The sequence below is a fragment of the Oncorhynchus nerka genome, linkage group LG28 (genome assembly GCF_034236695.1).
Source record: "Oncorhynchus nerka isolate Pitt River linkage group LG28, Oner_Uvic_2.0, whole genome shotgun sequence".
NCBI lineage: Eukaryota > Metazoa > Chordata > Actinopteri > Salmoniformes > Salmonidae > Oncorhynchus > Oncorhynchus nerka.
Window position 1 is genome coordinate 63,927,014 of NC_088423.1, and position 27,330 is coordinate 63,954,343.

The window sequence follows — 27,330 nt, forward strand, 5'->3', positions numbered from 1 at the left end:
GCGAGGGTTAACACGCTTAAATATCTTACTCACATCGGCCATGGAGAAGGAGAGCCCACAGTCCTTGGTAACGGGCCGTGTCGGTGGCACTGTGTTATCCTCAAAGCGGCCGAAGAAAATGTTTAGCCTGTCCAGAAGCAAGATGTCGGTGTCCGTGACTTGGCTGGTTTTCCCTTTGTAGTTCGTGATTGTCTGTAATTCCTGCCACATACGTCTCGTGTCTAAGCCGTTGAATTGTGACTCCACTTTGTCTCTATACTGATGTTTTGCCTGTTTGATTGTCTAACGGAGGGAATAACAACACTGTTTTTATTCGGCCATATTCCCAGTCACCTTGCCATGGTTAAATGCGATGGTTCACGCTTTCAGTTTTGGCGAATGCTGCAACCTATCCATGGTTTCTGATTAGGGTACGTTTTAATAGTCATAGTGGGTACAACATCTCCTATACACGTCCTGATAAACTCAGTCACCATATCAGTGTATCCGTCTATGTTGTTCTCAGAGGCTGCCCGGAACATATCCCAGTCTGCGTGATCAAATCAATCTTGAAGCGTGGATTCCAATTGGTCAGACCAGCTTTGAATAGTCCTTAGCATGGGTACTTCCTGATTGAGTTTCTGCCTAAAGGAATAGAGGAGCAAAATGGAGTTGTGATCAGGTTTGCCGAAGGATGGGAAGGGGAGGGCCTTGTAGGCATCCTGGAAGTTGGAGTAGCAGTGGTTGAGTGTTTTAGCAGCGTGAGTACTACAGTTAATGTGTTGATAAAACTTAGGTATCGTTTCCCTCAAATTTGCTTTGTTAAAATCCCCAGCTACAATAAATGCGGCCTCATGATATGTGGTTTCCAGTTTGCATAAAGTCCAGTGAAGTTCTTTGAGGGCCGTCGTGGAATCGGCTTGAGGGGGAATATTCACGGCTGTGACTATAACCGAAGATAATTGTCTTTGGAGGTAATACGGACGGCATTTGATTGTGAGGTATTCTTGGTCGGGTGAACAAAAGGACTTGAGTTCCTTTATGGTATCACAATCACACCATGAGTAGTTAATCATAAAACATACACCCCTGCCCTTCTTCTTCCCAGAGAGATATTTATTCTGGTCTACGCGATGAACTGAGAACCCAACTGGCTGAACGGACTCAGACAGTATATCCGTGAAACACAGTATGTTACAATCCCTGATGTCTCTCTGGAAGGAAATCTTTGCCCTGAGCTCATCAACTTTATTATCCAGAGACTGAACATTAGCGAGTAATAAAGTGGTGGGTGGTGTGCGCGAGTTTTGGAACAGCCTTTGGGATCAGTTCAATTGCCCTGGGGGGTACAAACAAAGGATCCGGTTCGGGAAAATTGCATTACTGGTTCCACTAGCGGAGCCCCCCCACAACAGCCAGTGAAAGGGCAGGGCGCCAAATTCAAAACAAGAAAACCTCATAATTAAAATTCCTCAAGCGTACAAGTATTTTACACCATTTTAAAGATAAAATTCTCGTTATTCCAGCCACAGTGTCTGATTTCAAAAAGGATTTACAGTGAAAGCACCACAAACGATTATGTTAGGTCACCACCAAGCCACAGAAAAACACAGCCATTTTTACAGCCAAAGAGACAAGTCACTAACCTTTGATCTTTATCAGATGACACTCATAGGACTTCATGTTACACAATACATGTATGTTTTGTTTGATAAAGTTAATATTTATATAGAAAAAATCGGAGTTTAAATTGGCGCGTTACGTTCAGTAGTTCTAAAACATGCGGGGATTGTGCAGAGAGCCACATCAAATTACAGACATACTCATAATAAACATTGATAAAGATACGACTATTATACATGGAACTTTAAATGAACTTCTCCTTAATGCAACCGCTGTGTCAGATTTCAAAAAAACTTTACAGAGAAAGCAAACCATGCAATAATCTGAGTAAAGCAGACAAAAAGATACCTGTCATATTGGGTAGTCAACATTACTCAGAAATAGCATTTTAAATATTCACTTACCTTTGATGATCTTCATCAGAATGCACTCCCAGGAATCCCAGTTCCACCATAAATGTTTGATTTGTTCGATAATGTCCATCAGTTATGTCCAAATATCTACATTTGTTAGGGCGTTCAGTAAACAAATCCAAAAGCAGTGTTCAGGTCGCGCCGAACGTCAAACGAAAAGTTTTTAAAAGTTCCGTTACAGCCCATAGAAACATGTCAAACTTAATATGGAATCAATCTTTAGGATGTTTTTAACATAAAACTTCATTAATGTTCCAACAGGACAATTCCTCTGTCTGTACAAATGAAGTGGAACGTAGCTATCTTTCACGTGAGCGCGCCAGACCGAGGCTGTGGCACTCTGCCAGACCACTCACTCAAAGAGCTCTTATGAGCCCCTCCTTTAGAGTATTATCCTCAAAACAGTTTGTAAATACTGTTGACATCTAGTGGAAGCCTTGGAAAGTGAAACATAACTATCATCCCACTGTATCTTCAATGGGGGCTGAGTTGAAAAACAACAAACCTCAGATTTCACACTTCCTGGTTGGATTTTTTTCTCAGGTTTTTGCCTGCCGTATGAGTTATGCTATTTACATTTACATTTACATTACATTTAAGTCATTTAGCAGACGCTCTTATCCAGAGCGACTTACAAATTGGTGCGTTCACCTTAAGACATCCAGTGGAACAGCCACTTTACAATAGTGCATCTAAATCTTTTAAGAGGGGGGTGAGAAGGATTACTTTATCCTATCCTAGGTATTCCTGAAAGAGGTGGGGTTTCAGGTGTCTCCGGAAGGTGGTGATTGACTCCGCTGTCCTGGCGTCGTGAGGGAGTTTGTTCCACCATTGGGGGGCCAGAGCAGCGAACAGTTTTGACTGGGCTGAGCGGGAACTGTACTTCCTCAGTGGTAGGGAGGCGAGCAGGCCAGAGGTGGATGAACGCAGTGCCCTTGTTTGGGTGTAGGGCCTGATCAGAGCCTGGAGGTACTGAGGTGCCGTTCCCCTCACAGCTCCGTAGGCAAGCACCATGGTCTTGTAGCGGATGCGAGCTTCAACTGGAAGCCAGTGGAGAGAGCGGAGGAGCGGGGTGACGTGAGAGAACTTGGGAAGGTTGAACACCAGACGGGCTGCGGCGTTCTGGATGAGTTGTAGGGGTTTAATGGCACAGGCAGGGAGCCCAGCCAACAGCGAGTTGCAGTAATCCAGACGGGAGATGACAAGTGCCTGGATTAGGACCTGCGCTGCTTCCTGTGTGAGACAGGGTCGTACTCTGCGGATGTTGTAGAGCATGAACCTACAAGAACGGGCCACCGCCTTGATGTTAGTTGACAACGACAGGGTGTTGTCCAGGATCACGCCAAGGTTCTTAGCGCTCTGGGAGGAGGACACAATGGAGTTGTCAACCGTGATGGCGAGATCATGGAATGGGCAGTCCTTCCCCGGGAGGAAGAGCAGCTCCGTCTTGCCGAGGTTCAGCTTGAGGTGGTGATCCGTCATCCACACTGATATGTCTGCCAGACATGCAGAGATGCGATTCGCCACCTGGTCATCAGAAGGGGGAAAGGAGAAGATTAATTGTGTGTCGTCTGCATAGCAATGATAGGAGAGACCATGTGAGGTTATGACAGAGCCAAGTGACTTGGTGTATAGCGAGAATAGGAGAGGGCCTAGAACAGAGCCCTGGGGGACGCCAGTGGTGAGAGCGCGTGGTGAGGAGACAGATTCTCGCCACGCCACCTGGTAGGAGCGACCTGTCAGGTAGGACGCAATCCAAGCGTGGGCCACGCCGGAGATGCCCAACTCGGAGAGGGTGGAGAGGAGGATCTGATGGTTCACAGTATCGAAGGCAGCCGATAGGTCTAGAAGGATGAGAGCAGAGGAGAGAGAGTTAGCTTTAGCAGTGCGGAGGGCCTCCGTGATACAGAGAAGAGCAGTCTCAGTTGAATGACTAGTCTTGAAACCTGACTGATTTGGATCAAGAAGGTCATTCTGAGAGAGATAGCGGGAGAGCTGGCCAAGGACGGCACGTTCAAGAGTTTTGGAGAGAAAAGAAAGAAGGGATACTGGTCTGTAGTTGTTGACATCGGAGGGATCGAGTGTAGGTTTTTTCAGAAGAGGTGCAACTCTCGCTCTCTTGAAGACAGAAGGGACGTAGCCAGCGGTCAGGGATGAGTTGATGAGCGAGGTGAGGTAAGGGAGAAGGTCTCCGGAAATGGTCTGGAGAAGAGAGGAGGGAATAGGGTCAAGCGGGCAGGTTGTTGGGCGGCCGGCCGTCACAAGACGCGAGATTTCATCTGGAGAGAGAGGGGAGAAAGAGGTCAGAGCACAGGGTAGGGCAGTGTGAGCAGAACCAGCGGTGTCGTTTGACTTAGCAAACGAGGATCGGATGTCGTCGACCTTCTTTCCAAAATGGTTGACGAAGTCATCTGCAGAGAGGGAGGAGGGGGGGAGGGGAGGAGGATTCAGGAGGGAGGAGAAGGTGGCAAAGAGCTTCCTAGGGTTAGAGGCAGATGCTTGGAATTTAGAGTGGTAGAAAGTGGCTTTAGCAGCAGAGACAGAAGAGGAAAATGTAGAGAGGAGGGAGTGAAAGGATGCCAGGTCCGCAGGGAGGCGAGTTTTCCTCCATTTCCGCTCGGCTGCCCGGAGCCCTGTTCTGTGAGCTCGCAATGAGTCGTCGAGCCACGGAGCAGGAGGGGAGGACCGAGCCGGCCTGGAGGATAGGGGACATAGAGAATCAAGGGATGCAGAAAGGGAGGAGAGGAGGGTTGAGGAGGCAGAATCAGGAGATAGGTTGGAGAAGGTTTGAGCAGAGGGAAGAGATGATAGGATGGAAGAGGAAAGAGTAGCGGGGGAGAGAGAGCGAAGATTGGGACGGCGCGATACCATCCGAGTAGGGGCAGTGTGGGAAGTGTTGGATGAGAGCAAGAGGGAAAAGGATACAAGGTAGTGGTCGGAGACTTGGAGGGGAGTTGCAGTGAGGTTAGTGGAAGAACAGCATCTAGTAAAGATGAGGTCGATACTCACAGACATCATTCAAACAGTTTTAGAAACTTCAGAGTGTTGTCTATCCAAATGTACTAATTATATGCATATTCTAGCTTTTACGGCTGAGTAGAAGGCAGCTTAATTTGGGCACGTTTTTCATCCAAGCTACACAATACTGCCCCCTACCCCAAAGAAGTTAATGCTGGTGAGTTCCTGCCGCTTTTATATCCAAAAGTTCTACCTGGCTGTATGTAATAAAACAAAACAAATCCTTGGCTAATAATGTAAGAAATAACACATACAAAAAGAAAAACGGCAACGTTTCCTAAGAGCTTGAAGCACGGCAGCCCTATCCATCTGCGCCATTTTCTTGTTGTTGATACCATAGAGGAAGGTTGGCTGAGTGGCATCCCATAAACAACACCTTCAAACGTGGATTGTCTGAACTGAGCAGTGTGATATAGGGGGATTTAAGAACTGTCCACGCTGTGAAATGACTTCTGAGTGGACTCCCTAAGGTTGCTGCTAGTGCTGACATCATCAGAAGGCTTGATAATCTCCTAGTTATAGAGTTGGCTTTTTTAGCGGGTTGGTAATTCTTTGAGCTTCCGAGATCAAGGATTAAAAGCCACTTCTGGCATATAGCCAGATCCAAGGTTCTGTTTTGAGACCTATCAGACATATTTACCCATAAGCCATTAAATTCTCATTAATTACACCATTATTTTGTCCCTAAATTAGTTACTTATTGCTCATCGTTACATACATGACAGTGGAGGTATGCTGAGCTTCAATAATTGCCCTCATTATTCCTATTTATATTGGGTAAATCTGCACATAATTGGATGTCATCTGGAGTGAGAGAAGAGAGATCTTAAAAACCAGAGAGTAACTCAGGGAGTGGTTGTAGGAAGAAGTTGCAGATGTTGTCACCCTTTTCAAAGTACAGTAAAGTCATCCACATAGAGAGAGGAGGAAATGGTGGGATGGTATAACATATCAAAGGTTTAACTTTATACTTTTGAGTCAGAAACGTGTATTTTTATAAAGTATTCTGTTGAAAACCCAGATGTTTCCTCAACAGTGCCAGAGTATTGCATGGATTTTATTTGAGGCTGATAGCTGATTGTCATAAAACCATGGATTGTCTTTGACTGGCTAGTCTCCCATGGGTAACAGCTTTGATATTGAGATCAATTTAATCCCCCAGTGGATGTATTCCTATCTTTTTTCCTGGTACACCGGCTAGCAACTAACATACTATCTGACATTGAACTTGGCCTAATGCAGTTTCTTTAATTGTGTATTTTACTAGTGCCCTCAACAAGCCTTCATGTATTTTCAGACTGCTGTCTTCACCATTGTGTAAAAGTGACCAGGTTAATTGCCCCTTTCCCCTTTATACATCAGTCCTGGGGAGATCATTTTTTTGCAGTATGAGGTGCTGTGAACCTTCTGACTTCAATTTCCTTGCGATTGGCAGAGTTAAATTAGAGGGATGCTTCTAAGCTTGCCACAGCTCTCTGGCCTCTGCAACAGGTTAAAGAGAGGGACGTACAGCCACTGTGGACCTTCACTGTGCCTTTTCCTCTCACACTTTTCCTATCACGCTAGACAATGATGAGTCTCTGAAATGTTCACACACTTTACTTCAGGACAGACATAATTCTTCGTTGCACCACAATGTTTTAATGGATAACAGCTTCTTCTCTCGAGGGTCTCATCAACATTACCACCTTGAGGGACAGTTTGATCTTTTCGAAACCAAAGAAACAAAGTGGAAACATGATGTTGTCATAAATGTAAACAGCCACTAGCTAATTAAAGCCATTTCTCTGAATTCTGTTTTTGTGCACTTCTGGGTTGTTTTACTGCTTTGGGCTGGACTTCCCGTATTCAATGTACTGTATCTCTACGTTGTTGATCAAGTCCTTCAAATAACACCACACAGTAACACAATTAAGGTTCTAGAAAAAACGCGGCCATAGTAGTTTTGCCAATATAGACCATGCCACAGGTACAGGTGAACATGGAAATTAAGTTACCATTATGTGGGCAGCAGGTAGCCTAGCTGGTTCAAATACCCGAACCGACAAGGTGAAAAATCTGCCGATGTGCCATTGAGCAAGGCACTTATCCCTAATTTGCTCTAGGGGCACCTATCCGGTGTATGTGACAATAAAACATCTATTACATGTGATTATCCGGTGTATGTGACAATAAAACATCTATTACATGTGATTATAGACAATATGAATTAGGTCCTGTCATGTTATGTCAATGTTAAAGTTATGTTCATGACAATCTAATATAGGCATTACATTGTAACATTTGAACATTTGAAGTGTTGTCCAAGTTTGTATTCTAATCACATATTACTGGTCAGCATCTATGAAACAATAATGCAGGCTTCTGAGTGTACTGAGGTTGCACTAGTGTATCAAACTTTCATTGCAATTAGCTCCTCATTTGGGTAAGTAATGACACAGCTACTTTGATAAATGGCAATCACCAGATTTTTGTGTGTGTGTGTATGTGTGTGTATTTGAGTGTGCATATGTGTGTGTATATTAGGTTCAAGTACAGGAATTAGGGTGTATGAGTGCAAAAGTACTACTCTTGCTCCTCCACAAATAGGGGAAGGTAACATGCTACTTTCAGGTAACCACCATGAAGAGCAAGCAGATGGTGAGCACAGATGTTCCTAGGTTGGGGAACAGTCTGCAGCCTGGCACCTATTCCCCTGGGCGCCAGTCCATTTCAGTGGGGAACTCACCACAAGGTGTTCAGATTGGCAAGCACCATGGCTATGCTGGAACTGAAGCTAAAGGTTCACACCTCTCCTCTCCATGTGTCTTTTTCTCCCTCATTTGAAACTCATCTGAAGCTTGCTTGAGGAAATGTGTTTTCTAAATTGCTGTGAAAGTAGAAATCATACACCAAGCTGTTCTTTAATTGGGAAAACATTCATGTTTTATTCACATTCAAAGCAAAGTGAATATATTCACCATTATTTTTTACTTACATATGATTTTATAATGTTGGCAGTTTTCATAATATTCTACTTGTATATTGCAATTTGGACCTCATGAGGCACAAGTTAATTCATAAAATCACTTCAAGAGTGTGGATTCTTCTTCTCTAATCAAAGTACTTTATTTTCCAAATAGGTTTTATTGGCTGTTTTTATTGGTGTTTTTAAAGTGTTCCATGATATTTATTAATATTTCTCATCACTGGATGCCTTTTCCATGTTCAGCCATGAAGGGCATAGCACTAGCACACCTGATTTAAAATCATGTTTTTAATTAACACATTATCTTAAATAGGTATGTTAGAGCTGGACTGGAATAAAAGCATGCACAAAGTTTTGTCTCTCAAACACCATATTTTCGATGTAGCTATTATCCAGCTTTGAAAAAGAAATGAATGTCGTGATTTATTTGAACCTTTCATTTCTTAGAAACATAGTTGCAAAATCTTAAAAAATATAAGCACTCTTTCTATTTGTTGTTATATTTTTAAGGTACCCAACCATAAAATTGGAATATCATTCTACTATAACACTGGGGGGAAATGCTTCCAATAAATGAATCTGATGCTTGCAACTCAATTGTATATTTTGTAATTACAATAAAAGGTACTGGGAAAGAACCAAAGCGTTTAAGGTGAATGGATTTTCCTTTTTTAATTTGATAACTCTTTCTTCCCTGTCAGTCCTTGTCAGTCAGAGCTGAGAGTTTTGGAGGCATTTACCAGCCAAATCGATACATGGCCTACTGCATATTTTAAAGGAAATGAACTTAGCTCGTTTAAAGATGCCGATAAACAACATTAGAACCGAGAGCTTTGACGCATCAGGAAAAACTTGTTCATCTATCAAACTGTTTTGGGATATGCTTAAAACAAAGTTTTGGAAAGCAACGTTAAACAATACCAAATGCAATTAAAACAAGGTTTTTGCTTTTTCAATAAAAATATGGTTGAGTACAGCCTTACAAAATGTCAAGAATTGGCTGTATGGTAAATTCATTGGAGACTTATATATGCTTACTGATTGTACATGGATAACACTATTAAACTGTAGATCAGTGGAGTGGGTAGGCTAATTCTAACCGTTAAACTCCATGATCAGGACATCCCATGATCCTTACTCACTTTAGTCTTCATCAACTCACTTCAATAAATATTCAGCTATGCAAATAGGATACAAATGAGCATTTTGTACTGCGGGACATACCGTATATATAGATATGGAAATAAATAATAAAAGCTAAGCTCAATAAAGTAGGAACACACATAATGCCAAAAAGGAGGTCATCATCAGAGGGCCCAAAGAAGATATGTGCCTGAGCAGAGGGTGATATAGAGGCAGGGCATGTGATCCTTCTGCGGTTTAGCATCTGGCCCGGGGTAGAGAAGCACTGTTGTGCTTTTTGCATACGTATTTGAGTTATTGCTCCTGAGGGAGCCACTATATATCCAAGGACCCGTGGATGGGTGACAATGAGGGCCTGGATTTCCTTCTTCTTTATCAGTGCCTGTCTCCCTCCTGATGTATCTCTCAGCACAACTTCAGATTGCCTCATCTATCATTGCCCTCAGATATGAAAATGTAGATCTCGACATTGGGTCGAGTCACATTGTTACGAGTGCAATCTGGGCGATCATGGGGGAGGTCCTCCATCGTAGACGGAGGGGAAACAGCATGAACATCTATTCATTCGATAATGTATTTGGACACTTTCTTTCACTCTATCCTTAAATAATTGATGTAATGTGTGTTGTCAAACCAAGATCAATCATGTGTACAGTACCCATCCTCTTGCACACTTGCCATTTCCGTGGTAGTAAACTTTTTCCTCAGTTTGTAAAGTGAGAACTTACTTTGCATAGTAGCAAACATATTTGAAGTCAATATTTGTATTCCAACTATTACTGGGAGCAGAATAGCTACGTGGCCACTATTGATTGATTCCAACTAGTACGAATATTAAGAAAACGTCAATGATGCCAGTGGATATGGGCATGGCTGGATGTAATCAACATCCTTGTGTTTCTCTGAAATCAACGATGTTTTTCATCGATGTTCTTAACTTGCCAACTCCCTTTCTTTCATTTGTTTATTGGCTCCCCTTAATAAACTCTGATTAATTAGATTAGACTTAATGAAAGAGTAATCAATTGGCATTACACAAGGTCATTCACTATCTATTCTCAAACTGTGAACACTATAGTGGGTTATCTCATGGCTGAACCTTGATTTATCTTCCAGGAATATACACTACATAAATACTGTATACATGAATGAATTACAGTCTATCTGGTGAACATGTATATATGATTGACCGAAATAACTCTTGAACACATTACTGGTGTTTTTCCACTGCAGGGCCGTGCCGTGAATATCACGGTTCCTATTTCATTTCCATTTGCCCATGGCCCGCTTGATTCCTGGAACCAAGAGGGATATTCAACCTCTTTTGATATCTGTTACTGACCTCGAACCAAGTAGGCCAGTGGGTGGGGTTATAATTGGCCATACTCAATGACTGGTCTCACACAATGATGTCACAGTGTCTCATATCCAGAGGCAACTGGATTCTTTCACCAGGAATGAAAAGGTCTTCCAAAAAAGATTGGGTATGTTAACCGAGATGAGAATCCATTGGTTAGTAAAACAGTGCAGGGCAAAAAATTAAGAAACTCAAACAAGAATATAAAAAGATAAAAGACCACGACAAAAAAATTGACCACCATCAATGCTGTACTGGGATGAGGACCGGGAATGTCTGGTCGGGTGATGCTGGATTCGTCATCCCCAACAGCATTATTTGAAGCAAAGATGACGCAGAGCAGCAATGATCAGCATGGTAATACATTGTTTTTAGCCAAATGACTATCTAGCAAGCAACCAATGTCTTCAGCGTAGCTAGCTGTAGCGTGTGAGAGTGAGCACTGCGCCAGACGTGAACCAGGGTCGACAATTTCTCATATAAACATCCATGGAAGGCCAATGCCGTGGACTTAACTACGTGTTTGGCATTAGCTGGAGTATCCAACTTTACATTATACAAGCAAACATACTTTTCAGAGGACATTCCTGAACCAACAGACTCGGAGGAAGCTGCATACTCGAACGGTGAAGCCACAACCTCAAAGCCCTGCACCACCAGACACTCAGGGTCCATCAACACAATCAATGCTCCTGCAACCCCTGAGCCCTGCACCCCCAGGCGCCAGGGGTCCATTCTTGGTTGGTAAACAGTTCAATATCAATTGATTGTCATGTTCCCTTGTTTAGCCCTAATCACACAATTTAGCTTTCTTTGACAGGGGTGGGCAATCTCCTCCACAGAAGGCTTTTGTCATGACAGTGTTATGTTCCTAAACATTATTCAAGAAGGCAGTATGGATCTAGAAATGTATACATACTGTAAAACTGTCACATGAGTCAAATACAATGAATCATATTCTGACCCATGACCTTTATTATTTGCATCACTTGTGTATCTGGTTGGTAGATCTGGTTGGCCCAACACTGGCCTTTGCTGGATTATATTTAATCAATATAATGAGACAATACATGGTTGGAAGACAAAGCTGCATTCACACTGGCTGCCCTCGGGTTTCCTTTGGAGTCTGTACCTTATCATTCCTGTACTGTACATGTCATTACTTCTGCCTATATATTTTCTGTGTATCTTAACATTCCTGTACTGTACATTACATTACTTCAGCCTATATATTTCCCCTGTACCTTATCATTCCTGTACATCTATTTACCTATGCCTATATATATCCCCAAGGAAGAGAAAACACACTGCGAGCACAACCAGCAAATACTTGAACTTCATGTGTGACCGAGGCCACATACCTAGAGACACTTGAGGCCCAGTGTCAGCAACAGGATCAGCAATTTAATCAGCTGTGTGAAGAGTAGGTGAATGGATGATCTTCGCATATGGGTTTCCCACTGTGAAGCATGGAGGAGGTGGTGTGATGATGTGTAGAATTATTGTAAAATAATAGTGAAGACATCAAAACAATGAATTAACACATACGGAATCATTTAGTAGACAAAAAAGTGTTAAACAAATCAAAATGTATTCTATATTCTTCAAAGTGGCCTCCCTTTGCCTTGATGACAGCTTAGCACACTCTTGGCATTCTCTCAACCAGCTTCACCTGGAATGCTTTTCCAAAAGTCTTGAAGAAGTTCCCACATTTGTTGGCTGCTTTTCCTTCACTCTGCAGTCCAACTCATCCCAAACCATCTCAAATGGGTTGAGGTCGGGTGATTGTGGTGGCCGGGTCATCTGGTGTAGCACTCCATCACTATCATTCTTGGTCAAATAGCCTTTACACAGCCTGGAGGTGTGTTGGGTCATTGTCCTGTTGAAAAATAAATTATAGTCCCACTAAGCACATACCGAATGGGATGGTGTATCGCTGCAGAATGCTGTGGTAGCCATGCTGATTAACTGTGCCTTGAATTCGAAATAAATCACAGACAGTGTCACCAGCAAAACACCTCCACACCATCACACCACCTCTTCCATGCTTCACGGTGGGAACCACATCATCTATCCATCTATTAACCTACTCCACGTCTCACAAAGACATGGCGGTTGGAACCAAAAATCTCAAATTTGTACTCATCAGACCAAAGGACAGATTTCTACTGGTCTAATGTCCATTGCTCGTTTTTCTTGGCCCAAGTAAAATCTAAGCAATTTGTATTTGTCACATGCACCGAATAGAACAGGTGTAGACCTTACAGTGAAATGCTTACTTACAAGCCCTGAACCAACAATGTTTTAAGTTAAAAGTTATGAAAAAAAAGAAAACATAAGTTTAAAAAAATTATAATAAAAGTAACAAATAATTCAACAGCAGCAGTAAAATAACAATAGTGAGTCTATATACAGTGGGTACCGGTACAGAGTCAATGTAGTGGTTAGTAGTGGTTTCTTTGCGGCAATTAATTCATGAAGGCCTGATTCACGCAGTCTCCACTGACCAGTTGATGTTGAGATGTGTCTGTTTCTTGAACTCTGTGAGGCATTTATTTGGGCTGCAATCTGATGTGCAGTTAAACTCTAAGATAAACTCTAATGAGGCAACTCTGGGTCTTTCTTCCCTGTGGCGGACCTCATGAGAGCCAGTTTCATCATAGCGCTTGATGGTTTTTGTGACTGCACTTGTTTAACACTTTTTTGGGTTACTACATATGTGTCATTTCATAGTTTTGATGTCTTCATTATTTTTCTACAATGTAGAAAAAAAGTCAAAAATAAAGAAAAACCTTGGGATGAGTAGGTGTGTCCAGACTTTGGACTGGTACTGTATGTCTAATGGTTAGATTGACATAACGGAGTAGTATATAGTAGTACTTTATTAATCCCCAAGGGTACAGTCATGTGAGAGAGTATATAGTAGTATTGTATTAGTCATGTGAAAGGGGGTAAAGTAACCAAAAAAGGGAGAGAACCACTGAGCTAAGGGACCAGGCACAGTCGGTCATGATTGCAGTTTTGTTGTTGTTCTAGGCACTTTGTTGTCCAACGGGTGTTGGTGGAGCTGGGTGTCTGTGAGAGGAGGGAGAAAATCACAGAGAAGGAGAAAAAAAAGAGATCTGTTATTAAACATTGCGTTCGTTTGCCTTGTGGTAACTTTCTCTTCTCTCTTTATTTTGCCTACCTACACACCAGAGAGCACCAGCCTTGGTATTAGCAATAAATAGCAATATGTTCAGAATTCGTGGCCAGCTTCCACAGGGCAATGGCAATTCACTTTCGGAGAGGGACACAAAGGCAGAACACTGTATCCTGTGTCTCCATAACAGGACTCTGCCGACATGCGGATTTACCAATCCGTTGGGTGCCTGTAAATTGTGGAGCACAGTGGTCCCAGCACTCAGTTGACTGGCACATGTGCTAGATCTGAAACACATATACCTGTACATATTGCAGATTGCAACTATAGGTTTATGAAATTGTACTGTTCCATAGGGAATTGTTTTCTACCTCTGTACCTACTCCCCACTGACAGAGTTCCTTAGAGCAATTAAGGGAGATCCTGAGAGCATCACAATTACCAGATCAGACTGTCTGGACTCAGGTGATCAATAGAATGTGAGCTGGCCACACCAGTCAATGGGACACACATCAACACTATAGCATAGGTATAGATAATATAGTTGATTGTGTTGATTAATTATTGTCTAATGTCGGTCAGGAACTGTTTCTTTTAAGAGTGTTCTGCTAAATGACTCTTGCAGTATTGAATGCGGAAAGCTAGCTATTACACTTGCAAAAAGGTTATGTCCTGCAATATTACTCGTGTATGATGTAGGCCAAGCTATTATATGTAAAAATGTATATCTATCACAAAGACAGATACACATTATCATGTAGCCTGCTACCTAAATAGATACATTTGAGATACATTTGACATACCTCCTAGGCCTATCACACACTGCAAGAGCAATACCGTATTGCAGGACTGTACCTTATTACAAACAACTGTAATATCTGTCCTCAACCAAATAAGTTGCGAACAATTCCCAAAGATAGGTACACAACTAGCTAAACAGAAAAACACACCTCTCTTGAGTTTCTGTCTACGCATAAACTGTTCTTTCAGCGGACAGTAGTGATCTTCTCCTCGCATGGTGATACGTTGTGTATTTCTCTGTCTCTTTTCAGCTGTCTCCTCTCGTTTCCTGCCCACGAACAAAAATGAAAAGGATGGCACAAAATAGCCACCAGCACGTCTCCCTCCTCCATACTTAGAAATGCCAGTCACCGAGGATCAAAACAATGTTGCTGTCAAGTTGTGTCATCGGTCGCTGTCTAAAAATCATCAGTAGCAGTTTTTCCCCGCAAATGAAACCTAGTCCTGTTTCCAGTTCCACGGCAAATAGAAAAGAACGAAGAACCAACCAGTCTAGATCATGCTGGTTCCGGCTAGTCCAGAGCAGTTTGGTTCCAATAGTGGAATTGCAGCATATAACGGAACGAAAAAAAAATTCAGTGTTCGATCTTATACTGTATAATTGCCTAGAACTCATTCTATGTTAGCAAATTATTATTGTTAGTTGAAACTGGGCATAACTTATTAACTGTACACACTGAATAGGTCAGGTTCACTTCATGGGTACATCCATAAACTAATTCCATGAGTGTATGCTAATTTCCCATGGTGACTTAACCATGCAGTACAGAAACATAATACTTTAGTATGAGAACACAGGAGCAGAACACAGAACAATTCTTAAACATATACACTAACACACACATTTGGTTCAGGCATGTCTCCCTAGTGAGATTTGGAGAATGAGTCGAGGTCCAGAGCTGTCTATAATGTGGAGAAAACTGCCCTGGGGTGACGAAGATGAACAAGAGAGTCGGTTACAAGTCTTATCCCCAGTCCTGTCTCCATGGAGGAGTTTTGCATAAAGCAACAGCTGCACAGCAACGTCGGTCACAGAACAGAAACCGAAGGTCATCTGGCACAAGTTCAATCATTATGGAAATCAGAGTACCTCAATTGAGCAGATTAAAGTCAACGTTTCCTCTCACACTGCTCGCTGACATCCGATGCAGGGGATGCCATCTTCTGAAGTCTTAAAGGGTGAACCTGGGAAGATCTTATCAATGTCAACGTTAACCTGCTTTTCTTTCAAAAACATTCCCAGGATAATTTAGATTTGAATGCAGTGAATAGCTTTGTAATAGAATGTATGTTAAGTCAAATCATATGTAAGACATCTTCTCACTGCAGATATGATCAAATCAAATTGTATTTGTCACACGCTTTGTAAACAACAGGTGTAGACTAACAGCGAAATGCTTACTTAGAGGGCTCTTCTCAACAATGCAGAAAGAAAGAAAGTAGAGAAATAATAGAAAATAAAAACGTAATAATAAAAAATATAAAAAATACACAATGAGTAACGATGGCGTGGCTATATACAAGAGGTACCAGTACCGAGTCGATGTGCAGGGGTGCTAGGTAATTGAGGTAGATATGTAAATATAACTAGGAATAAAGTGACAGATAAACAGTAGCAGCAGCAGCGTATGTGATGAGTCAAAATAGTTAGTGCAAAAAGGGTCAATGCAGAGAGTTAAATAGTTAAACAAATAGCTACCCGGACTAACTATTTAGCAGTATTATGGCTTGGCGGTAGAAGCTGTTCAGGGTCCTGTTGGTTCCAGACTTGGTACAGCTTACTGTGCGGTAGCAGAGAAAACAGTCTATGAATTGGGTGGCTGGAGTCTGACAATTTTTAGGACCTTCCTCTGACACTGCCTGGTATAGAAGTCTCGGATGGCAAGGAGCTCGGTCCCAGTGACGTGGCCGGATGCCAAGCACTTGCCATACCAAGCGGTGAAACAGCCAGTCAAGATGCTCTCAATGGTGTTTCCATAGAACTTTTTGAGGATCTGAGGGCCCATGCCAAATCTTTTCAGCCTGCTGAGGGTGAAGAGGCGTTGTCGTGCCCTCTTCACAACTGTGTTGGTGTGTGTGGACCATGAAAGATAATTAGTGATGTGGACACCAAGGAACCTGAGTCTTTCGACCCGCTCCACTGCAGCCCCATCAATGTGAATTGGTGCTTGCTCTGCCCTACGTTTCCTGTAGTCCACGATCAGTTCTTTTGTCTTCCTGATGTTGAGGGAGAGGTTTTTGTCCGGACACCAGACTGCGAGGTCTCTGACCTCCTCCCTATAAGCTATATCATCGTCGTTGGGTGATCAGGCCAACCACCGTTGTGTCGTCTGCAAACTTAATAATGGTGTTGGAGTCGTGGGTGAACAGGGAGCACAGGAGGGGACTAAGCACGCACCCCTGAGGACCCACTCCAACCCACATACCGATCTGTTGGGGCAGTATTTGGGTTGGAGCGGGTTCAGTGTGACTGGGATGATGGTGTTGACGTGAGTAATGACCAGCCTTTCACAGTATTTCATGGCTACAGATGTGAGTGCTACCGGGATATCGTCATTTACCTTGGCCTTCTTAACCACATGGACTATGGTGGTCTGCTTGAAACGTGTAGGTATTACAGAATGGGTTAGGGAAAGGTTGAAAATGTCAGTGAAGACACTTAACAGCTGGTCAGTACAGGAGCTTTGATAACAAAATAGATACTTGGTGTAGTACCTGTGAGGCGCAGCTGAGCATAAATTGAAATAATTAGCTTTTTATATTTTCTGGATTGAGGGTACCTGCATCTGATTGGTCACGACGCTTTCAAGACAACTAGGAACTCAAGGTAAAAAAAAAAGGTCAAATCATGACATTTTAGTCATTTAGTAGATGCTCTTATCCAGAGCGACTTACAGTTGTGAGTGCATACCTTTTTCATACTGTTTCAGCCGTGGGAATCAAACCCATAACCCTGGCATTGCAAGTGTCATGCTCTACCAACTGAGCCCGACATCAGTGATCTTGAGGTCGAAAAGGTGCTCTAGAAAGATGCCAGAGTATCCGACTTGGAATTCCAAGTTGGATGACTGTTTAAAAATATTTTTCACAGTCGGATCCAATTTGTTCAATAAAATCAAGTCAAATGTTATTGGTCACATATACTACATATTTAGCAGATGTTATTGTGGGTGTAGTGAAATGCTTGCGTTGCTATCTCCAACAGTGCAGTTATATCTAACAATACACAACAATATACACAAATCTAAAAGTAAAACAATGGAATGAAGAAATATAGAAATATTAGGACGAGCAATGTCGGAGTCCGGAATATAATTAAGAAATAAGGCCCGAAGGGGTTTGGTATATGGCCAATATATCATGGCTAAGGGTTGTTCTTCTGCACGACGCAACGCAGAGTGCCTAGATACAGACCTTAGCCGTAGTATATTGGCCATATACCACTAACCCCTGAGGTGCCTTATTGCTTTTGTAAACCGGTTGCCAACACAGTAAGGCAAGGAACTCCACATCTAAATTGAAAATGTTTCTAAAATACATGAACAATTAATCATTATTAAATACATTAATAATAAATATATTCCGCAAGAAAAAGTAGCCTGGACAAAAGTATTGTTGCTAGACTGGTTGCTATTCAACAACCACAGGCTAGCTAGCAAGATTATGTATTTTTATTTATTTATTTAACCTTCGAATCTGCGTCCTCTGACAGACAGTGTTTCTGTTACCTCTATTTCTCGTGCCTCTGTCATCCGACAGTTTCTGGATCACGGTGGTTCGAAGGCAGTGGTTTGTGTAAATCTGTGACGGGCCACCTATTTTGCTGATCTTTGGCAGCATTGTTTGCGAGGGTGTTCACTCTCATCGGCTCTTTTGTGTACCCGAAACATAAAACAAAATAACGTTAGCTAGTAGTTAGGCCAACATAGCTACCGGTTATATTGTCAGGGTACATTAGAATGATTTAGCTAGCTAACAGTTACTTACCATATGTAGCTGTTCACTGGTGGGCAGCTTTGTCGCGCCCCTCTTCCCTCAACTTTTTAATTATGCCGACAGACACATTGTTGCTTGTTGTGTATTCGGTGCCCTTCTGTACACTCCATGCCAAACTGAGAGGCGGGTTGTTGATATGTCGGTACAAACCAGCTCTGAGTCCATTGTAGCTGCTAATCCCACATTCTTCACCATTCATGTCTCTCACTGAACCATAGAATGACGTTCAGCTCCGTTTTTGTTGTATTGCCAAATTCACAATGTATCCCTTTTTCTGCACACCAGTCAGTGAAGCAGGTAGGTGCCCACTTTGTTTGTTTCACACTGTTCTTTTCGTTTCAGTTTCTCTAAAGTTAAACTAAACACTTATTTTGTACATCGGCATGTCAAACTATTGTTGATGTAGCCATTTAACAAAGGCGCAATGATATAAAGGTGGAAAGGCTAAATGTCATAGTCATGGTATAAGGTCTCACATTCACACGGCTGAAAGCTGTTTTAGCCAATCAGTATCCAGTATTCAAACTACCCGGTATATAAATACTGTATATACACTCAGTGTACAAAATATTAAGAAGATCTTCTTAATATTGAGTTGCACCCCTTTTTGCCCTCAGTAAAGTTTCAATTCGTTGGGGCATGTACTCTTCTCACAGTTGTGTCAAGTTGGCTAGAAGTCCTTTGGGTAATGGACCATTCTTGATACACACAGGAAACTGTTGAGCGTGGAAAAACCCAGAAGCACTGCAGTTCATGACAACACTCAAACCGGTGCGCCTGGCACCTACTACCATACCCCTTTCAATGGAACTTAAATATTTATCTTGCGCATTCAGCCTCTGAATGGCACACATGTATCAATTGTCTCAAATCTTAAAAATCCTTCTTTAACTTGGATCCTCTGCTTCATCTACACTGATTAAAGTGGATTTAACAATTGACTTCAATTAAGGATCATAGCTTTCACCTGGAGTCATCTGGTCAGTCAATATCATGGAAAGAGGTGTTCCTAAGTGTGTATATGTGATGGGATGTATAGACAATATGGACAGTATATGGATAGAATATGTAGCATATCTGAAGAATAGTATGTGTACAGCAATAGTTAAGTAGGATAGGTATTTTAGTAATTTAACTATTTAACTAAAATACAGTATATACATATGAGGTCGGTAAAATAGCATGTAAACATTAGTAAAGTGGCCAGTGTTCCATGACTATGTACATAGGACAGCAGCCTCTACGGTGCATGGTAGAGTAGCCGGGTGATAGCCAGCTAGTGATTAAAGGTCAGTGCAGGGTACTGGGCGGAGAATGACTAGTAGTGACTATTTAACAGTCTGATGGCCTTGAGATGGATGCTGTTTTTTGGTTTCTCAGTCACAGGTTTGATGAACCTGTACTTACCTCGCTTTCTGTCTTGAACACACTGAGGTCGGAATTTCCAAGTTCCGAGTTCCCAGTTGTTTTGAAAACAGCATTAGTCTCAGCGGAGGGAAGGAGAGCACAGCAGAGAGTCTGCCTTTCACAGTCCCTGCTCTGTCCTTCCTATCCTCCTGCTCTGTCCTTCATTTCCTCCGATGAGACTGACCGGAGGAATGGGGACACTGTCTTCCACCTGATAGGGACTCGCATCGCATCTGCCTCATGCACAAATTCATGTTATTCCTATGACGAAAGAAAGTGAAATATTCCTCGATATTAAAATAGACACGACGAGCTGCTAATAATAATACAAACTCAGAGCTATCGATGCACTTGGCTACTCATTCATTGCAGTTCCAGCGCGAGTGGAAGAAGGGAGAAGTGCATTTTGTAAAAATGTGCTGAATAACTCCATCATAAAAACAGCAGTGCTTTGCTGCATCCTTTGACAAGTCTCTCTCTGGTCATGGTTTTAAAAGTTGTGAAATTTCAGGTAGGCTAGTATCAAACGTTGCTTGGGTCATGGAAGCTGTAGGTAGGCATGGTGATTTGAGCTAGTGCCGTAAGCACACTTGATTTAGCCACACATCTCCCCGTCTGTTGAGTAGGCCGAGTTTGTCTTTTCAGACAAATGAAATGGTTAAAAATGGGAACACTTTTGCCGACCCATGGGCTTCTGAAACAAGTGCACTTACCGCCAACAGCGCCACACACACAAAATAGGAGCGCAAGCCTTTACCGTTGGCTTTTCTACGGAAATGTTTGGTGATGCCTTGAAGATAATCCTAGGAATGCCTTGAAGATAATCCGGTTGGCGATTACTGTTCTACAGCATACAGTATAATACCTGTATTTACACATAGGGCTTAGATAAATGTCAGGCCAATACTTTTTTTAACCCTCTTTACACTTACAGGAATTGATTTATTCCTAGAACTGGTTTGGTTTTTAGCCACATAGAAAAGCTGGATTCATGTATAATTCATATACAAATATAACTCCAATACAGAGTGCTCACATGGTGATGGTAAGGATTGACATAATGGATACATGTTCCTCCCCCGTGTCTTGGGTTCTCTGCAAACTTTCTCCTTTCTCAGATAATGACATTGGTTCCAACTCTGCATTGCATGTCAGGTGACAGCGCCATGGCCTAACCACCTCAGGGGACTCTGCACTGGTGTAAATAGGCCTTGTTTTGGGACTTTCCCGCAAACTATTATTTGGTTTGCTTTATTGGTATTAGGATCGGACAATATATAAATCACTAAACAAATTGTTCCCCTGACAGAATGGTGTTTGGTAACCTTATTCATATGTCATAAACAGGTTGTAGGCCAGTTTTAAAAGATAGAGTTGTGAATAAATCAAATGTTGGCAAGTTTTGGAATAAGGGACATGTTCTTATTATAATGGCCTTCCACCAGCAGCATGCTGTTCAGACACTAGTGTACTGGAAGTGAAAGCCTCCCTCCCTCTCTCACTCTCTTTCCCTCTTCCTCTCTCTCTCTCTTTCCTTCGCTCTGTTTACTTCCGAATCTGTCAATCAGATCCATTCCCAGGCGATACAATGCTGTTGACTAGGTAAGGCTGCGAGGAGTTCTACAGTATGAATGGAGTTAATAACTGGGACCAGTGTGGGGATTACAGCCGTGTTTAGGAGAAAGGGAGATCTGCGCTGAGCATTGTAATAAGCCTCATCATCAAGAAAGCACAGCTGGGGAGAGATGCAGAATAGGAGGCAGTTCAGCGAGAGGAAGAATTAAATCCCCCCCCCCCCCCCCCCCAGTCTAATTACAGAGCTCAGGACTTATCGGTGGCAGACATCAGCCCTAGTAGCTCCTCCGCAGAAAAAGCAGAAATGTTGGAGAAGAGAGAGAGAGCTCCTCAAAAAAACATTACTAATGTTGAGTGAGAGATTATCATGTACATGTCAGATATCGTACTTCAAACAGAGTGAATGAGTAAGCCATATGCATTAGGGGTAAAGAGGTGAGTGTATGGGCCCTTGTCTGATTTATATTGGTGTTCCCACGGTTTTCCTTTGAAGGTACACTACTTCTTTCCAGATTAGCTATGTACAGCACATATCACATGTTTCCAATGATACGAGTTGGACAATCAAATCCCAGCTTTTAATGCAAATACAGAGTCTACATAGCTACAGTAGTAAAAATATCATTTATGAATTATAACTTCAACATGAACACATTTACTTACATGTTTCCTGGTATTTTCTTTTTTGAAAGTAAGTCTAAGCTGGAAAACACCAGATCTGTAATTGTTACTTTATATAACATGGGTGTGGGCTGAGAATAATGCTTCGCCCTGTGGTTGGGAGAATGAATTAATAAATATTTCATTTCCCATGCTGCCATGGGCTGCTCTGAGGTACACCTAGCTATAGCCCCGAAGATTTCCATCGCTGTGGTTGCGTGGTTGTCCTTGACTTAGCTGACGCTGGTGCTCAGCTTGATATCATATCCATATTCTTCTCTCCCTCTCTGCCAAGGACTAGTGAGAACCACAGAAGCTTACCAACCTTGATAAATCCCAAACCGTGATAAATACTTATTTTATTATGTGAATTGTTGGCACATTTGTCATATATCCCATTCACTTTTGACTGTATTTATATATTGACTGCTAAGAGGTCAGCTCTTTATGAAGAGCTGCAGTAAGCCACATCTGACTCTCCAGTAAAAGTATAGTGTACTGTGGCACACCACCCATCATAATAATAGGAAACAAAATCATAACCTGGTAAAATGATTTACACATTGTTTTAATGTGTGTGTGTGTGTGTGTGTGTGTGTGTGTGTGTGTGTGTGTGTGTGTGTGTGTGTGTGTGTGTGTGTGTGTGTGTGTGTGTGTGTGTGTGTGTGTGTGTGTGTGTGTGTGTGTGTGTGTGTGTGTGTGTGTGTGTGTGCGTGCGTGCGTGCGTGCGTGCGTGTGCGCGCGCGCGTGTGTGTGTGTGTGTGTGTGTGTGTGTGTGTGTGTGTGTGTGTTTTTCTGTGTGCATGTTCTCATACCACAATATACAGAGCTACATTAGTAAATATGAATTGAGACATCTGTGATACCATTTAATTTCCCTCTCATTCCCTTTCATGGCAATGAAAACTCTTCCAATGTGGGAGTGATGGACAGCTTTTGGTTCCCTGCCATGTACCACGGCCCACGAAGGGGGGGGGGTCTGGAAATATTCCGAAGGTCATGTCCCAAGACAATGGTTGCATTGTCCTTCAGCTCCACCGCTGACACTAATCTTGATACATCAGTTTAACCTGCATTCTCCAGAGTTGCAGAGATCAATCAATCCACAGTGTAATTTCATCCGGATTTCCCCCCCTAGCGCACCACCCTTTCCCCCCCTGAGCACGAGTCAAGCTATTCATCAACAGAGTTATTTAGCATGGGTATTTAAAAATGTTTTGAAAATGCAGTGACGGATTTTTGGAAGGGTACGTGACACGACTGCGGTCAATGGATTTATAATGACTGTGGGTAAAACCATGTCGTAAATATCCCCTAAATGATATCTTACTCCTTCAGCCCTTGTGTCCAATAAATCAAACAAAAGCGCTCAACTACTCACAAGCTTCCTCCTGCATGACTCTCCATTAATGAGTTGGAAATGTATGCGTCACTGCCATATCGTTAGAGGAGTTGTTGTTGTCATTATTGGGTGTAAGTAAGGATATTTTCACATGAAATACACTCTTTGCATACCAATGTCCTTAGAATTAACTGTACCCACCGATACATGCATTGTTTGTTGAGATAACTGCTGTATTTTCTTGTGGAATGAGGGTTTCACGTCATGGAGAATAATGCTGATTTTGGTTGTCCCTGTGTTTTCCTCTTACCAAGTCCCCTCCCTGCCTCCAAATGTATGAAGTATGGCGCGTCTGCATGTTTACCAATGACAAATGTGGGACTCAGTGCTGGTCTTTGGGGAGAGAAAGTGGAATCAGGTGCACTGAGGCTAGGCCTGAGCTCCAGAAACAGCAAACTCAGGAGCCACCGGCAGAGGAAGGGAAGAGAAGTCTGAGATAAAGAATGAATACATTCACATGGGAGAGAAGGAGGGCTGTATTATTTTTCCTGCCTGCTGTTGCATCACAATGCACATTCCCATTGCACCCTTCATGAGAATGAATGTGGCTGGGGAGGGCAATTCAAGGTACAAAGGAGCAGAATTACATTTCTACAAATGTTGAGTTTTCAGAATTGCTAAGACTTGGTGGAGGACTTACGAGCAATTTTAAGAGAAAAAATATATAGAATATTTGGAATAAATTATGTGAGACATACAATACAATATAAGATATTAAATGTCAACTGTCTGTTTTGCCACACTGAACATTATGTCTTAAATGTTTTATATGAACATGAACGATGTCTGCAACTATGAAAGGGAGAAGTAATGTGGTCTTGAATGGATATGCAGTATAAGAAACTGTCTAAAGGGCAATCTCATTGCGACGCTATTCTACCACAAATGTTAGTGAATGATAAGCCTTGATTTTTTAAGAGCAGTGAACAGACATCTTTCAGATTGCGCAATGTAAATGTCATTGATTGCATCAATGGTATGATGATTTTTCAATGCAACTTTGAGTCTAAGGCAAACGAAGACAGTAGGCAACAGGAGATTACGGAGTGTGTCACCCTTTAAATTACGAGGTGTGCTGCCATTTTAATTATGGAATGTGTTGCTGTCTGTTAGCTGTCAGTCAAACTGCTCAAAAGTACAACCGACACTAACCTTAACGGTTAGTTTAGATATTTATTCTGAAGTTTGGGTTAAATTTAGGCAGTTCCAGTTTCAGAAGTTTAGTCATTCATTCCAGTTATAAAACTGGGTCGTTTTGATCCTGGATGCTGATTGGAGGAGCAGTGTTCCAAGCCGTGCTATTCACCGATATTGAACACCTATGCCTGCTTACAGTTCCATCTAAAATAAACCTGCGCCTCCAAAAGAATATCATCATGTTCATGTTACTGTCCAAATCAACTTCTACATTTATCTCCACGCACATTATTTCCCTTTGCTTCTAGCTTAGCATTTGGCTTGGAACAGTGGGAGGTTGTAAAAAACGATGTTTCAATTTTGAAATGCGATCTCCCCTGTGCCATAGACAGGGGAAATGTCCAGACTAAAATCACGCATCAGCCTCACGCATCAGCCTCTGCGAAATCACGCATCAGCCTCATTATTATGGATATACATGTAGCTAAAACTAACTGAGATGCAGCTATTAAAATGTGGCTATTTTGCTGTCATTGCAACTGCTGTTTGACATGACTCTGTTAGCTGAAGTTGGCTAGCTAGCAAGTGACAAGAACTTTACCCAGCCTGTATAACAATCCGATTGGAAGAACAAACACTCCGTGCTTATGTATAGCAACTATGAAAATATAACTAACGACTAGTGCACTTCTCTAGCAACCTAACCAATAGAATGTACAACCAGATTTTGTCCAGCTATATCGTCTAGTGCGGGGCAACTGTGGACCCCTTTTGTAGGCCCCGGATCAATTTCCCCTACACAAGGTGCAATTTAGAAATTTGGTTGTGAGAATCATGAGTTTTTATTTTGCTATGTCAGTCACTGACAGTCACTCAACAAATACTTTTTTTATTGGTAAGTTAGTCTAGCGGCCAGCTATCGAAACTAGATGTATTAACTAAGGTTAGGGTTAAAACAGAAATAAAGCACTGGGATTGAACCCACAATCATTGTGTTTTTAACCTCTTGAGGATAGGACCCTTCATCTCAATTTCCGCCTAAAATGACATACTCAAATCTAACTGCCTGTAGCTCAGGACCAGAAGCAAGGATATGCATATTCTTGACACCATTTGAAAGGAAAAACGTTGAAGTTTGTGGAAATGCGAAGGATAATATAACACAATAGATCTGGTAAAAGATAAAACAAAATAATATATTTTATTTTTGTTGCATCCTCTTTGAAATTCAAAAGAAATGTCATACATTGAAATTGGAAGCTGGTGATAATTTAGGTGTTGTCGACAAACAGGGCAACAGTGTGTGTGCAAAGTTTCAGGCTGATACATTCAAGAATGAGCGAGTTTGCCCGAATTTACCCAAGTGTCCTAATTGGTCAATTTATATATTTTCATGTACATAACTATCGAGAACTTACAAAAATGCTATGGTACTAAAAAATATTAAGTTTACACACTCCCAGGAATGTCATACATGATGGATCATTAGCTTCCCTACATAAAAGGTACTAACCTTCACAACTTTAAATGGCCGGGCGGGGGTATGGAGCCAGAGACAGCAGAGGGGTCAGACTGGAGGATATATAGAAATCAAAGAAAAATATCTCAAATTAATATGCAACCATTTAAACAGCTGCATTAGCATGAGAGGCAAAAACGTATTTTACTTACTGATCTAAAAGTATATTTTCCTTCCAAAAATCTTTCTTGCACCCTGGAAAGAAAACAGCTCACTCAAACACCTCATCCATTCCACTAGTTCTCTCTCCCAGTCAATTTCTGCAACAATCTCATCCAAATTGTTATACTTGGACTTCGATTTAGTTTTTCCACTCTTAGTAGCCATGTTGTACTTTTTCAGTTTTGAGAAAAGTTTGTAGAAGAAAGCAAAACATTGCGTAACGTAAACTTCCCTGCGTCCTGTTGATATTCAGTTGAGAATGAATCCTGTTGTGCACAGCTCTTGCATAATGACCGTTTGTCCTACAAAGGGCGATCACATACTCATGGAAAGCCCAGCTTATTGGCTATTTGGCTAGCTATGTTTCAAACTATAGGTGGTCATTGGACCAAGACGCTGTCAATCAAGTGAACACAGCCCGTCTCATTGGTGCGTAATGATGACTGACATGTTGTGTAGCCAATACGTAATGTAGAATGATGAAATAATGTTTGGTTGCCTTCTAGAGTGGCTGAGGATTGCACAGAAACCAAACTTGACCGGGTTAAAAAAGGTTTAGCTGATTAGATATCATAAGTTTTTTAATGCACATTGAAAGATACGGAATTAATGCCAAACACTGTATACAAAATGGATTGTGTAAGGATATAAAAATAGATTTTATGTAGCATGACAATGATAAAAGTGCTTTGTTGTGCGTTATGCTCAAACAATACCATGGTATTTTCTCGCTATAATAGCTACAGTAAATTGGACACTGCAGGTAGATTAACAATCATTTATGCTTTGTGACGATATAAATCATGTCTATGTCCCGGAAAGTTGGCTATTGTTTACAACAACATTCTAGTCAAATATTGCATATTGAAGGGCCTCCTGATTGGCGCAGCGGTCTAAGGCACTGATCAGTGCTAGAGGTCTGAGTTCGATCCCGTGCTGTGTCGCAACCGGCCGCGACCGGGAAACCCATGAGGCGGCGCACAAATTGGCCCAGCATCGTCCAGTTTAGGGGAGGGTTTGGCCGGCTG

General features: G+C 42.0%; 1 long non-coding RNA gene across 1 annotated transcript; it reads right to left on the reverse strand.

Annotated features, from left to right (window-relative positions):
• Positions 1-11,473: 11,473 nt before the first annotated feature.
• Positions 11,474-26,548, reverse strand: LOC115112798 (uncharacterized). The gene is made up of 3 exons (XR_003861023.2): positions 26,293-26,548; positions 26,135-26,193; positions 11,474-13,576 (listed from the first exon to the last, which is right to left on the reverse strand). It is a non-coding gene; the product is annotated as an uncharacterized LOC115112798 (long non-coding RNA).
• Positions 26,549-27,330: the final 782 nt, after the last annotated feature.